At 35.5% G+C, this 14,244-nt stretch overlaps 1 non-coding gene across 1 annotated transcript; it reads left to right on the forward strand.

Annotated features, from left to right (window-relative positions):
* Positions 1 to 622: 622 nt before the first annotated feature.
* On the forward strand, positions 623 to 730 carry LOC131222162 (small nucleolar RNA R71). The gene has a single exon (XR_009159870.1). It is a non-coding gene; the product is annotated as a small nucleolar RNA R71 (small nucleolar RNA).
* Positions 731 to 14,244: the final 13,514 nt, after the last annotated feature.

A 14,244-nucleotide genomic window follows, 5' to 3' on the forward strand; every position in this document is an offset into this window, starting at 1 on the left:
TAGCATGTCGTGGTTAAAATGCTCTTAATTTTTAATATGTTTTAAGACCGGATTCTCTTGAGGTTTCCTTTGATTCAGAAACTGGTTAAGGATCCCTTGAGGAGTAGCAGTTTGTCCATTCCTCTAATTGAAATTTGGATGGTTCCTCCAACTTGAGTTATATGTATTTAAGGTGGGTCCATTGAAAGGTCTTTGGTACTTGTTTACGACATTTGATTGATCATTCAATATCTCTTGAAAAGTAGGAATTGTTGAACAATTTTCAGTTGTATGTATGTTGCAAGCACAAATACCACAAACAACTTCCGTGACCTTATTGGGTTCTACCTTCTTAAGTTCCATGGCCTTGACTTTTCTTGTGAGTTTGGCCATTCTTACATTTACATCATCTTCCTCTTTTAAAACATAAATTTCTTCAATTTCCTTTGATTGAGTAGGCTTAGAAGTGGTAGTTCTTGAGGAGGTATCCCATGATTGCTAGTTTTCAGCAAGTTTATTAAAATAATCCCACGCATCATCGGCTTCCTTGTTCATGAATTCCCCATTACACATTATCCCCACAAATTGGCACTTGGATAAGGTCAATCCTTTATAGAAAAAGCTTGTTATCCGCCATGTTTTGTAGCCATGTTATGGACATGAATTCATGAGATCCTTAAATCGCTCCTAACATTGGAAGAAAGTCTCATCCACTTTTTGTGCAAAATTCATGATTGTTTTCCTTAAGGTATTCATTTTGTGATATGAGAAGAATTTTTTAAGGAACTCCCTTGTCATCTTATCCCATTTGGCAATGGACCATGGTCTTACGGAATGTAACCACGACTTAACCTTTTCTTTCAAAGTGAAAGGAAATAATTTCAGTCTTACCGTGTCCTCCGACACATTTGGTAAGTGTAGTGTAGATATTATCTCATCAAACTCTTTCATATACAAGTATGAACTTTCATTTTCTAGTCCATGAAACTTAGGAAGGAGTTGAATCACCCCCGGTTTAACACCCACAGTTCTTGCATTTAATAGGAATATCATACAGGAAGGTGTACTCACCCCTGCCGGTTGTAAATAATCACGAGAGTAAGAGGCGAGGGTGCATTATGCACCTCGTTTTCGTCTTGAACTTCCTCAACTGGAGGTTGAGGTGGATTTGCAGCGATCACTTCTATTGACTTAGAGGGTCTCAAGTGGTGTTTAATCTTGCGATGGATAAACAACCCTTCAACTAATCCTCCTTCACTCAAAAGATGTAGAGTGTTATCACGGACCCACTTGGGCATGAAATGCTCTCAACCCTCAAGTAACTAAACCGAAATAAACTTAAGAAGAAAGAAAACTAAAGCAAATAAGAAATCTAAAAAAGAAAGAGAGAATTGGAAAGAGGTTACCGGATTAGAGTTATTATGTTAAAATCCTACAAAACAGAAAAAAAATAATGTTAGTTCTTTAAAAACAATTGCAGAGAAAATCTAACCTAAAAGCATAACAGAAAATAAACTCTAACCTTAACCTAACTCTAATACCAATTAATCTCAGAAAAATGATGCGGTAGTCCCCAGTAATGGCGCCAAAAACTTGTTCACAACCCCATGTATAGGGTCATGATGTAGTAATAACTCCGTAAGACCGAGGTCGAATTCACATGGATTAAACTTGTACATATCCTGAAAAGAACTAGAATTAGAACTAGAAGAAGATCTAAATTTGAATTTGGAATAAAAGAGAGTAATTGTAAATGATGTTGATTAAAACTATCAATTGAAAGGTGGGAACTAGGGTGCCAAGGATCCAGTTGTAGCTATCAAGATGATACCTTACTTGATTCAAGGAACACAATTGGAATTAGAGTCCTATCATATCCATTTGGAAGATAAATCAATTTAAATCAAATCTGAACTTTTTATTGACCTAATTCTCAATGGAGAACAATTGTGATGATTAGAAGGGATTCCATCACCTTACCATGCCTAGGAGGCAATGGTGAACAACAGGATTTACTAATCTCACAATCTCAGAATGGAAAAGAAGATACTCAAAGCTATCACAACATCTATTGTAATTTGAGTCACAATAAATCATAAAAAACTGAAAAAATTCCTTTAATATCAAATTAGAATTCAATGAAGTTCAATATAAACAAGAATGAAAGCAAGATAAACATCCCAACATGCTATTAGCTTCTCCTCTTAGCCTTAGCTAAGAGGTTTAGTTAACTATAGACATGATTAAACCAAAAAATCTTAAATAAAACATGAAAATAAACTAAGGAAGAGGAAGAAAATCTCTTGGGAGGCTTCTTCACCCTTTGGCTCCACTCCTTAAACCCTAAAAGATGGTTTGGGAGGTCCTAGAGATTTCTATTTATAGTTGTGACACACTATCTTTCGCATCGCCTTGAAATTTCTGCAAACCGACCTTGAAATTGCCTCAAATTTACACACCTCATTATGCTTCGGTCGGATCAAAGTTGAGTTCGAATCATGACAGGATTTTGTTTCAGCAGTTGCTCGATTTCGGTCACACCGAGCTTGGGTTCGGTTGGACTGAATTAATTCTTGGTCGAACAAAATTAACCTCAAAATTCATCGTTCTTCGCTGGAGCTTTTTGTGCACTTTCGGTCGCACCGAATCCTTCCTTCAGTTAGACCGAACTTGGGTTCGGTCGGACCGAATTATCCTTTGGTCGAACCAAATTAGCTCTAAATTTTATCATTGGTTGCTGGAATGTTTTGTGTAATTTCGGTCAGACTGAACCTGTTTATTTTCTACCGCGAATTCTAAAGTCTTTCTAATCATTTCTTCATCCTTCATACTTGGTTTCCTTGAATTTTTGGCATGTAAATTCTTCATTCTTGGTCTCCTAAGATCCATCCTTTATGTTGGTGATTCTTGAGCATCAAATCCATGCTTTTAACATTCCTTTCAATCTAAGCTCTCAGATTCACCTCGCAATACAAAGATGTATAAAGTATACCATTAAGCATTATCATGTTCATAAAACCAAGATATAAATAAGGGAAATATGCAATATTTGACACTTAACAATGCATAATGGATATTTATGGTAACTAAGTATTTTACGGTCCCACCGAGTGTGCCAAGAGATCTTGTTGTTCTTTCATTGTTAGTGCACACTAGATATTTATGGCAACCAAGTAGTTTAAGGTCCCACCGAGCGAGCCAAGAGTTGTTGCTGCTATTTCAATCTCAGTCACATGATTAGTATGAGCGTGCTAAAATTGAATGTACGACTCAATTCAAATTGAACAACTTGCCACCCCAAGTGTCAAGATATGCAGATACATCGAAAATCGACCATACATGACGATTTCTAATAAGATCGGTCGCTTATTCAACCACTTGCATGATGTTGCTTAAGATGATTAGGCGATAATCGGAGGATGGAGTTCGTCTTTGAAAATGGGTCACACCTCTACCTTCTGTACGAAAGGACTTTTCTTTCTAATATGAATAAAACAAAAAGGAAATTCTTATAGTCGGCCAAGGATAACAACTTCATAGCACATCTCTAGATAGATAACTTTGTTTGATGTTCGAACAGAATCCAACGTATGAGCATATACTTGAATTACTGTTAAAGTTAATAACTTCTTCATTGTCACTAATAATGATACTAAGGAATGTAAATAGCAGGTAAAGGTAAAGGATTACACTATGAAATGTAAATGACCAATAAAGATAAATGATTACACTAAGAAATGTAAATGACTGATAACTAAAGGATAATTAAAAGATAACTTTTGGTTCGGTTTGTTTGGTCTGAGACAAATTTTCTTTTTGAATTTTTTTTTCTATTTATAGCTTCAAACTGATCATCAGGATGTTTCCCGTGTTCTGACGGTTACTGTAACCATTTCAACACTACATGACCTTTTAGAGTCAAAACTTACCACCTATCCTAGTAACCGCTTCAGGCTTTCTTACAGACTCGACCGTATTCCACTTGGCTACTTGGTTGACCTCTTAGATGACTATCAACTGCTTAATTTACTTTTTAATTCATTTAAACTACTCCATGTTTTGTCATCCTGTCAGTTGTGATTCCGTAAAAAGCACTCCAAGCATCCTTAAAGATATTTAGCATGCTATATCTTACACCTTAGTATAACACATGTCCTTTCCAATTGAGTATCCCAAGAACGGTCAGAAATAGGGTAGAAAATTGCCCCCCCCCCCCCCCAAACATCACTCCCAACATCACTTTGTCTTTGGTAAAAGGTGAATGCAGTGTTAGTTCATTATTTGGCCCAATAAATATGATTGTATGTTTATGTAAAAACATTAATTTCGTCCATCTTGGTCGAACTCGAGCATCTTGATAAAAAAAACATCAAAGTTGGTTGACTTGACCGAACTCGACCATCTTGGTTTAAAAAAATAACAAATTAGCCTAGATAGTCGAATTCGGCAGTCTTGATAAAAAAAAAAATGGTAAATTTGGTTATTTTGGTCGAATTTGGCTATCTTGATCGAAAAATGACAAAATTGACTGTCCTGGTCGAACTTGGCCATCATGATAAAAAAAATGGCAAATTTAGCCGTCTTAATCGAAAAATGTCAAAAGCGGTCATGATAATGAAGACTATTAGTCAATACATTCCGAATAGGGCTTATGGTTGATTGAGGTAGTCATATAGTTGAGAACTTGGCTTGCTACTACTTGAGTTATTTGAATAATTTGGTCATGATTCAAACAGCGTGGTTCAGCCATTGGAGGTGGTTCAAGCCCTATCTGGTTTTGTCTTTTCTGATACAATGGATTTTCAAGGAAAGGTTTCCCCCATGTATATCCCAGTTTCCCTATTTAGGAATAACATTCCTGACCTCCCTCTCTAGTCGCCTGAACTCGGTATATAGCAGAGCATTTCATCCATCCTGGATTGGAACAAGAGGCGAGTTCCGCTGTAGGGAAGGTATTGGCGGTAGCTGAACTAGGTTACCGACAAAACTTGCTTTGACATTATACTACATTTTTGTATGTGCTCTTTCAATGATGATGGCGATCAATCAATGCATGGCCTCGGCCTGCCTAGCCTTCAATCTATTAACATTCTCAGTTTGAATATAGAATTATTCAGCTTCAGCATGTACAACCTCAGCTTGAGCTCTTCCATATTCTTACTTTGGATACTCATTTGAACCTCATGAAATTTGACCATTATTTCTTCAAGAGAAGCATTTTGAGAAGTTGACGCCCCCTTCTGGTTCACGGGGCCGAGCGTTGAGTTATTGTTAGATTCAATGACTTAAGGGCCGCTTCAACCAGTACATCCTCTGTTGGATGTGGTGCGGTTGGTGTTGAGGGTTTAGCTACTGCAATTCAATTGCTTCTTATATTTATTTTTTCAATTGATCAAATCATAACGTCATACCGGTAAGTAAACTAAAGAGAAGGTCTCACTTGGCGTGCCGAGAGATGTTGCTATTTTTGCACGGTCGGTGCACAATGGATACTTATGGCAACCAAGTAGTTTAGTATCCCACCGAGTGTGCCAAGAAATGTTGCTGCTATTTCAATTTCAGTCACATGATAAGTACAGGCGTGCTAGATTTGAATGTACGACTCGATTTAAACCGAATAGCTTGTGACCTTAATCACCAAGATAGGTAGATACATTAGAAATCGACCATATATGACCAATTTCTAATAAAATCAGTCGCCTATTCAACCACTTGCACAGTGTTGCTTAAGATTATTAGGCGATAGTCAGAGGGTGGGGTTCGTTCTCTGAAAATGAGTCACACCTTTTCCTTCCTTATGAAATGAATTTTTCTTTCTAATATGAATAAAACAAAAAAGAAATTCTTACAGTCGACTACGGAGAACAACTACAGAATGCCTCTCTAGATGGAGAACTTTGTTTGATATTCGAACCGAATCCAATGTATGAGCGTAAACTCGAATTATAGCAAAAGTTAACAACTACTTGATTATCGCTACATATTACACTAAGGAATATAAATAACAAAGGTAAATGATTACACTATGAAATAGAACTGACTGATAAAGATAAATGATTATGCTATGGAATGTAAATGATTAATAACTGAAGGATAATTAAAATATAAATTTAGTTTGGTTTGGTTTGTTTGCTATGAAACGATTTTTCCTACTTAATTCCTTTGCTATTTATAGCCTCAAATTGATCATTCGGATGCTTCTCAAATTCTAATGGTTATTATAATCATTTCAGCATTACACAATCTTTTGTAAACTTCTAAACTTGTCACATGTCCTAGTAACCGCTCTAGGCTTTTTTACAAACTCGGTCGCTCGGTCAACCTCCTGGAAGAGTATCAGCTGCTTAGTTTGTTTTAAAATTCCTTTCAACTGTTTTCTGTATTGTCAGTTGTGATTTTATAAAATGCACTCCAAGCATCATTGGAAATCTTTAGCATGTTATATACCTTTGCTATAACAGGTGCCGTTTTCAATTGGGTTTCACAAGAATGATTAGAAATATGGTACAATAAGCATATCTACTTCATCATCCTTGTCAATGTTAGACAACATCATAAATTTTAATATATGATATATTACTCTTTAATATTTTAAATAAAAACATCATTAGTTGAGTAAATTATAAAAATGCTCCCAAGCAAGCAGGTAAGTAGATATAGGTGTGGTGAGGTTAATATAATGAAGTTGAATGAGTTATATCCATATCTGACCCACTTAGAAGTTAGGTAAGTGGACGTGGATGTGGATGTGGCGAGGTAAAAATTTATCACCAATTTTCGAGGGCTGCATATGTCCACGTTGGATACACTTAGAAGTAAGGTAAGTGGATGTTGCATATTTATAACCAAAGTCATGAAAGTCTGTAATAGTTAATGTGGTAATTTTTTAATATGATAAAAATCTTATATTTATAACCAATTTTCTTGGGTTGGATACGTCCATTACGAGTACGACTTCGATGCGACCTCGAACCAGTGATGCGGGTGTGACCTTGATTGTAGGAGCCACCTCGATGCATTATTTGTATATCCACGGTGTTCATATACACGCTTTGCCAGCTTATTTTTGGGCATGGATCCAAAAAAAGAAGCAGATACAAATTTCAAGTGGATCACACCATAGTAAAAAGTAGTCATCCAAACATCCACAGTAAAAACTTTCTAAGAACTTCCTGGGTCCATCGTAATATTTATTAACCATCCAACCTGTTGATAAAGTCACACGTATCTATATGAAAGGAAATATAAAAGGAAAAAAAACAAATATCAGCTTGATGAAAAAACTTTTGTGGCCCACAAGAGGTTTTTAATGGCCAATAACCATTATTTCCCATGGCATGCATGGTCTACCTGAAATTAGTATTATTATTATTATTATTATTTTCATTTTTGTAACCCTACCCAAGACCAATGGACGGGGTGGTTATATAATGAATACATCTAGGTGGGCCCTACAGTCAGGGTAGAACCCATGGAAGCGGATTAGCTGTTACCCGGCCGGGTATCACCTTAGTGGGTGTTACCCTAACTGTGTGGGGCCACCTTGATATATATATATATATATATATATATATATATATATATATATATATATATATATATATATATATATATATATCCCAAAACTTAACATGAACCAAATCTCAGGTCGACAACACCATTAGAAACAGTGCTGAATGACCATTAATAAAACTTTTTTATTTGGGGCACAAGTTTTAGATCAAGCTAATCTTTTTATTTTTCCTTCATTCAGATCTTCTTGACAATATCAACAGGTTGAATGGCAAATAAACATTACGGAAACATTACAATAGGCCATAGGCTAATTGAATTTTTTTTAAGGTAAGGCACTCAATCACCACTGTTTCCTATGGTGTGGTCCAACCGAGATTTAGATCTTCTTAATTTTTGGGACCAGATAATAAAAAGGGCTGGAGAAACCGATGGATGGTGTGGATATACAACATCATCGAGGTGGGCCCACAACGCTGGTTCCGGGTTGCAACCAAGGCCCTCAGTCCATTGTCATCCGTAGTCCGTACTCACACGTGGCAAACCGTGTTCACAGACAAGGAATAAAGTAACTAACGGTATATCTCGATGGTCCATGCCGACACAACTAGTTCCCACGGCGTCTACAACTTTGCTCGAATATGGACCATCGACACATTTTTTTATTAACCGTCCATTTTATTTCCAGCAGTGGGTCCCGCATGAAGAAGACGAGAAGTGTTACAATAAAACGCTCATCAAACACAAGATGACCAGTCAAAGATTGCCTTGTCATCATTAAAGTTCTTACCATGCTTTACTCATATGAAAAACCACTATTTTAATGGAAAGGCGACTGACGAAAGGCATTGCTGAGTGTGGTAGGAAGATATCAAAGGAAAAGGAAAAGAGTGAGTAGAAAGAGAATAAGAGAGAGAGAGAGAGAGAGAGAGAGAGAGAGAGAGAAGTGCCAGGTAGACTGGTGGAGGCGCCTCATGGGCCCATCTTTGCACCGCATCTGTTCACATGCAGCTCGGCTGCCAGCCTTAGGCTTCAAATTCAAGCACAGACGCGGCTTCATCTTCGTGCATCTGTATGGCGACTATGCTTACCTCTCCACCTTTACCAACATCTTCAATTATTTTCTTATTATTGCGTGAGACGGCCATACCCGTCGTCAATCTAGGATTGTTGGTTTGATTTTTAACAATATGAAGAGACCATGATAAGAAAATCACATCAATGTATTCTATAAGGTGGGCCTAATTGAACAATAGTCTAGATCTCCTGGAGGATGGATATCATGATCTATCATACCATGAATCATACTCAAGTTGTAATTAGTCTAAAATCATGTAGGGGTGGTGCGCTGTATCACACGTACATTGTTCTACTTGGTCCAGAAATGCTAAATTCGTGTCGAAACTAAAGGAGAAGAGTTTTGATGGATTTCAAACTCCTCACTCTCAATAATTATTTAAACATGGCTGGTCCCCAAGGCTACATGTCTGAAGTTGTTTTTCCATTCTGGTGCTTTTCTAAGGGTTTAAGGTTTGGAAGACTGCGCTAATCACCATATAACGATAGCATCTCAATTAGGTACGGATTTCAGTTTAGATTATTCGATCCTCATCATCGATGCTTTGTTCAATTCTTTCAATCTGCAAATCTAGTTTACATGGGTACTTGTATATATTTATGATTTTGCCAACATTCCCACCTTTGTCCAACTATTAGCAATTGTTCCCAGACTTTTAAATGGCAATTAATGTTTGTGTGTGAGAAATGATTCAAGCTATACTGCTCCTAGTTTAATCGGTTCACTTGGACTATATATTCTAATCAATCATAAGTTCTGATCACATTTTGTATGTATCACAAAAATTTTATTGATTAAATGTTTCTATCCAATATTTGTTTGGCCATTGATTTTTGAGTCCATGGATGGGATAGTTATAATGGTCTAACAAAAGTGATTCTTTATAGTCATAAGAGATACATGATATGCCTTAACTAATAGATGAATCAAATTATTGATTAGACCTATTTTTGTGTGAATCATTTTAATGAACATTGATTAATGGTTCATACTTGTCAAACTAGTGTAATGTTTGCATAATAGCCCATGAGTTGTGTGTTGAAACCAATGAACATGCTAGATTGATAGATTGGAAGTGTCCCAGTGAAACTAGGAATAGTGTATGTGTAAGCATGCGCGTGCGCGTGTTGAATCCAATGGATAAACTAGATCAATGGATTAGACTGTCCATATGTCCCAAATGGCATGATTTTTATACCATGGCTTTCCTAGTTGTATGCACGAATAAGCAGTTTGTATCAACAATAAGCCACTCAAAAGATAATCTGGATGGTTAATGTAAGGAATTCCAATCAAAGAGAATATCTGTAGGAGGATCTTAAATGGTTTTGTAGGAAAAGTGATGTAGGATGTGGCACAGATACATTCTTAAAATGTGTGGATTGAAAGAAGGTTGGATGGAAGCGAAAGTAATCCATTAGATCTAGGCCCAGTCTTACGTAGGGCATGATGTAATTGGGCCCAAGATGCGTTCAATTTGAAGAAATGAAATGGAGGATGTTATCCTTGATTTTTCCATGGCATATAATCTAGTTCTAGTGAACACATATTTTAAAAAACGAAATGAACATTTAACAACTTTCAAAAGTGGATCATATACAAGCTAAATATAAATATTCCAACTTAGGAAAATAAAATGATGGATGTTAATGGTTATGGATATTTACATTAAGAGATAAAGAAAGAGAAAAATTAATAGATATTTAAAAACTACGTATTGGAATTTAAAATGAGAGAAAGTAATGTTATTTAAAAATAAATTGACGGAAGAAGGAAAATGGAATGTTGAGGAAGAAGTAAATGTTATATGGAATGAGATAGCTAAGTACATTAGGAAAGTGGCAAAAGATGTTTTAAGAGTCTTTAAAAGGAAAATTCAATTATATAATGAAACTTGGTAGTGAAATGGAAATGTATATAAAAATTATTTGCGAGAAGCATTCCTATTTCAAAGCTTGGTAAGACAATAGAAACAATGAAAATTTGAAACAATATAGAAATGTAAAAAATAATAAGAAAGTAATAAATGAGGCTAAACTCAAGGCTTATAATAATCTTTACTATAAGTTGGAGATAAGAAAATATGAGAAAGTTATCTTCAAACTTGCAAAAATAAGAGAGAGGAAAGGCAAGGGTACATAAATCATGTTAAATGCATTAAGAATGATAACTAGGGATACTAGCAAAAGACAATGAGATCAACGAGAGGTAGAGAAGCTATTCTTAAAACTTGTTAAATAAGCACCACTTTAAGAGCATATAGGGATTTAAAAAAAGAAAAAAGAAAAAAGAAAACTATAGATTGAAATGATGTTGGATATCATTAGATACTTTTGTAGATTTAGATATATGAAGTTTTGAGAAAGACAAAAACAAGTAAGGCCCTGTAACACCCCTAATTTTCACCAATGTAAGTTTAAAAAAATTCTTGAAATTTTTTTCGCTAGAAATAATTTATTAAAATTTGTCTCTAAAATGAAATTACAAGGCTTTAAATAGTAAAATGTCACCCTACTTAAGAGCCCTAATTGCCAATAAACTAAAACTTTCTTAAAATATCAAAACTTACTAAAAATAAAAAGATCTAATCTAATCACGTAGGATAATTCCTGGCATAGTGACAAACAAATCTTAAGAAGGCACCGAATACTAAAACTCTACGGTGAAAAAGATATGTCTGATGTAAAACTTACTAAAAATAGTAGATATTTTGGAAAACAAAAATTTTGAATAGATTTGACTCATTTTCTTGCTAATTAGAGCAACTCGACATGCTTACTATGTTTGTTGGCCCCAAATGTCTTATTCTAGTAGGAATTCATATATTGTGCATCCCGTAACTCATTTCAAGTCAAAAGTTACGGTCAATCCACAAAGTTTCAAGGCTTTTGGAAATAACAATGCATCGCGGACCATGGATCCACAGTCAACCCTAAAATGGACAACAATCCATGGTCGACCGTGGAGGAGCACGATCTACCATGCTGCACTGAACAACAACCCATGGCCGACCGTGGAGGGGCATAGTTGACCGTGCCTAACCTGTTTTGTGTGTACGTGTGGGGGGTTATAAAAGCCCCTATGGCTTCATTTTTTTTCCACTCCATTCCACTCCTAAATGCCCATTTTCTTCCCCAAGCAAAATCTTAACCTCCTAGAATTTCCAAATCTTCCCAAACCTTCCAATTTCCTCTTCCATTTTTGAAATCCCTAATTATTGGGTGGCTCTTCTCACATTTAGGGGCCGTGTGTCTCAATCCACATTGTTTTTCAGCCGAAATTCATTGATTTCGAGATGGATCCTTTCTCCCTTACTAGGTAAGAGATTCTCTAGCTATTCATTCTCCTATTTCTTTTGTTTTTCACCTATTTAAATTATTAGGGTTGAAAACCCTTTCCATTTTTCTGCAAAATTTGAAACCCTAACGTTAGGGTTTGTACATATTTGGGTTTGTGGGTCTCTATTGTTGATTGGGGGCAGTCCCCTATTTTACGAGGGATTGTAATTAAGCATGACTCCATTAGGGTTTCAGTTTTACGTCAATTCTAAGCCCCAATTCAATGAATCGGGTTGGTAAATCGTACTAATCAAGCTAGATAAGCCCTACTCCATTATCTAATGTTTAATTATGATTAAATCCATGTCATTAACAGTAAGTTTGTGCTTTAATTTAGCTTTGGAGCATTTTTCCTAAAATTTCGACATTAGGACCGCATTCGAGTCAAGGGCTTTTGGCTCTAAGGTGAAGATCCACCCTCAAGCTTCTTCTCGGTATTTTAGATAATTGAATATTTCTGTATGTGGAATATAAAAATTACTTTATTATTATAATCATTTTTGTTATTTGTGTTTGGGTGATAACAAGTTCGATGAAATGTTTTAATGATATGAAATCCCTAATATTAAAACTCTTATATGTCATTCGTTAAATGGTATTGATATAAATTAGACTGTATTGATTCATATATATATTCAATTGTCTTATATCCCATTGTGGTACTAATTTGCTTCATGTTCACCTCATGATCTGAATTATTATTATTGTGAATCAAGCTCTGTAAATTGTTTAAGCAAGCAGGTGGCTCGGCTTAGGTTAGATACTCCAGGTTTGTTCAATCGATTGAAGTTGAACATGTATATCAACAGTAGTTGGAATTATGCGGTATGCTTTGCACCCAATGCCAATTTTGTTGGGATTCTCTGTAGTCAATCGGATCCGTCTAACACAGGACTGATCGTTAATATGCTTGTTATTGTATAACACTTTATAGAATCTAGAATACTACTATTCCCATTTAATTTGAATCCATTTATAACCATTAGTGCAATACGATCCTACTAAAAGCTATGAGTCGAGCATGGTATTATGAAACACTGTGTCTAAGCTGTCGTCTTATGCTCGGTGACGATCCTCCATAATGACTAGTGAGTATCAATGGAGGTGATGATCCATATTACGATAGAATAAATTTGTTAATAACACTGATGACAAGCCATGTTACGATAAGATATATATTATTGGTGATATTAGTAACGAGCCTACTATACCGTTGTTGAATTTGGGTGACGAGCCCTTTTCATATTTGATGCTTGGGTGACAATCCTTACCGTTTACATATTAATTAGGTGTCATGCCATACCTTTGAAATTATTGATTATAATGTATATTGGGTGATGAACCCTAAATTGGATTAAGAGACACCAATGACGAGCCGCTATATGCTGTAATGAGCCACGTGATCCAGTTATGTGACGTGATATAATGGTAGTATCCTATCTTAGATAATATGTTATTTGAAGTTGTATCAATAAATATTTGACCAATCATGCATATCATGGAATTTGTTGGTAATGATGTGACAATCCACATTATAATAAGATATATATTTTGTGGATGATGGTGGTGATGAAAAGTTTTATAGTTGTTGATATTATCGGGACATGCATATACAAATTATGACACAGATGCATTTAATTAACCAAATTTAGGAAATTGTTTATTATGTTGTGATTTTATTAACTTGGTTCGAGCGTAACATGCTTGGTATATGTGCGTGAAAGATATCATGCTTAAGAGTAGTATATTTTTTAATATGTACGTGTAGTGAACTTGTTTATAATTAAATGTCCCGGGTAAAATCTTGAAAATATTTTTTCGCTATGTTAGCGCCTGACGCCTTCCATTTGACATATGTATATGACTCAGGAATAAAACCCGATGATGGTACACTCAGGACCCCCCAACAGATCTCTAGCTTCTTTCCTTCTTTTGGTAGTTATATATCCTATATATGTTGAACTTATATTGTGGTTTGTATAATTCTCATCTAAGTGGACACTATTTTCAGAGTTGTACCTTTAGGATATTAGCCCTATATTTCTGATTTTAGTTATCTCTACTTAACTTTTGATACCGTTATTTAAAATTTACTTTGATTATTGATCATGGTTGAATATTAACCAATCTACGTAAGTACGTGGGAACTCATCCATGTGTGTTTTTATTAAGTTCACACTCAAAAACTTGGGATTGGAGTCTCCGTACTTAGGTGTTGAATTTCGGGGTGTGACAGGCCCTTGAACTAGATGTTATACTAACTGGAGGTTTTGAAGTGCATTGAATATACCTGATTATTTTCGTTGATAAAGTTGTTCATAAGATTATAAGATTGAA

The sequence above is a fragment of the Magnolia sinica genome, chromosome 12, assembly GCF_029962835.1.
Source record: "Magnolia sinica isolate HGM2019 chromosome 12, MsV1, whole genome shotgun sequence".
Lineage (NCBI taxonomy): Eukaryota > Viridiplantae > Streptophyta > Magnoliopsida > Magnoliales > Magnoliaceae > Magnolia > Magnolia sinica.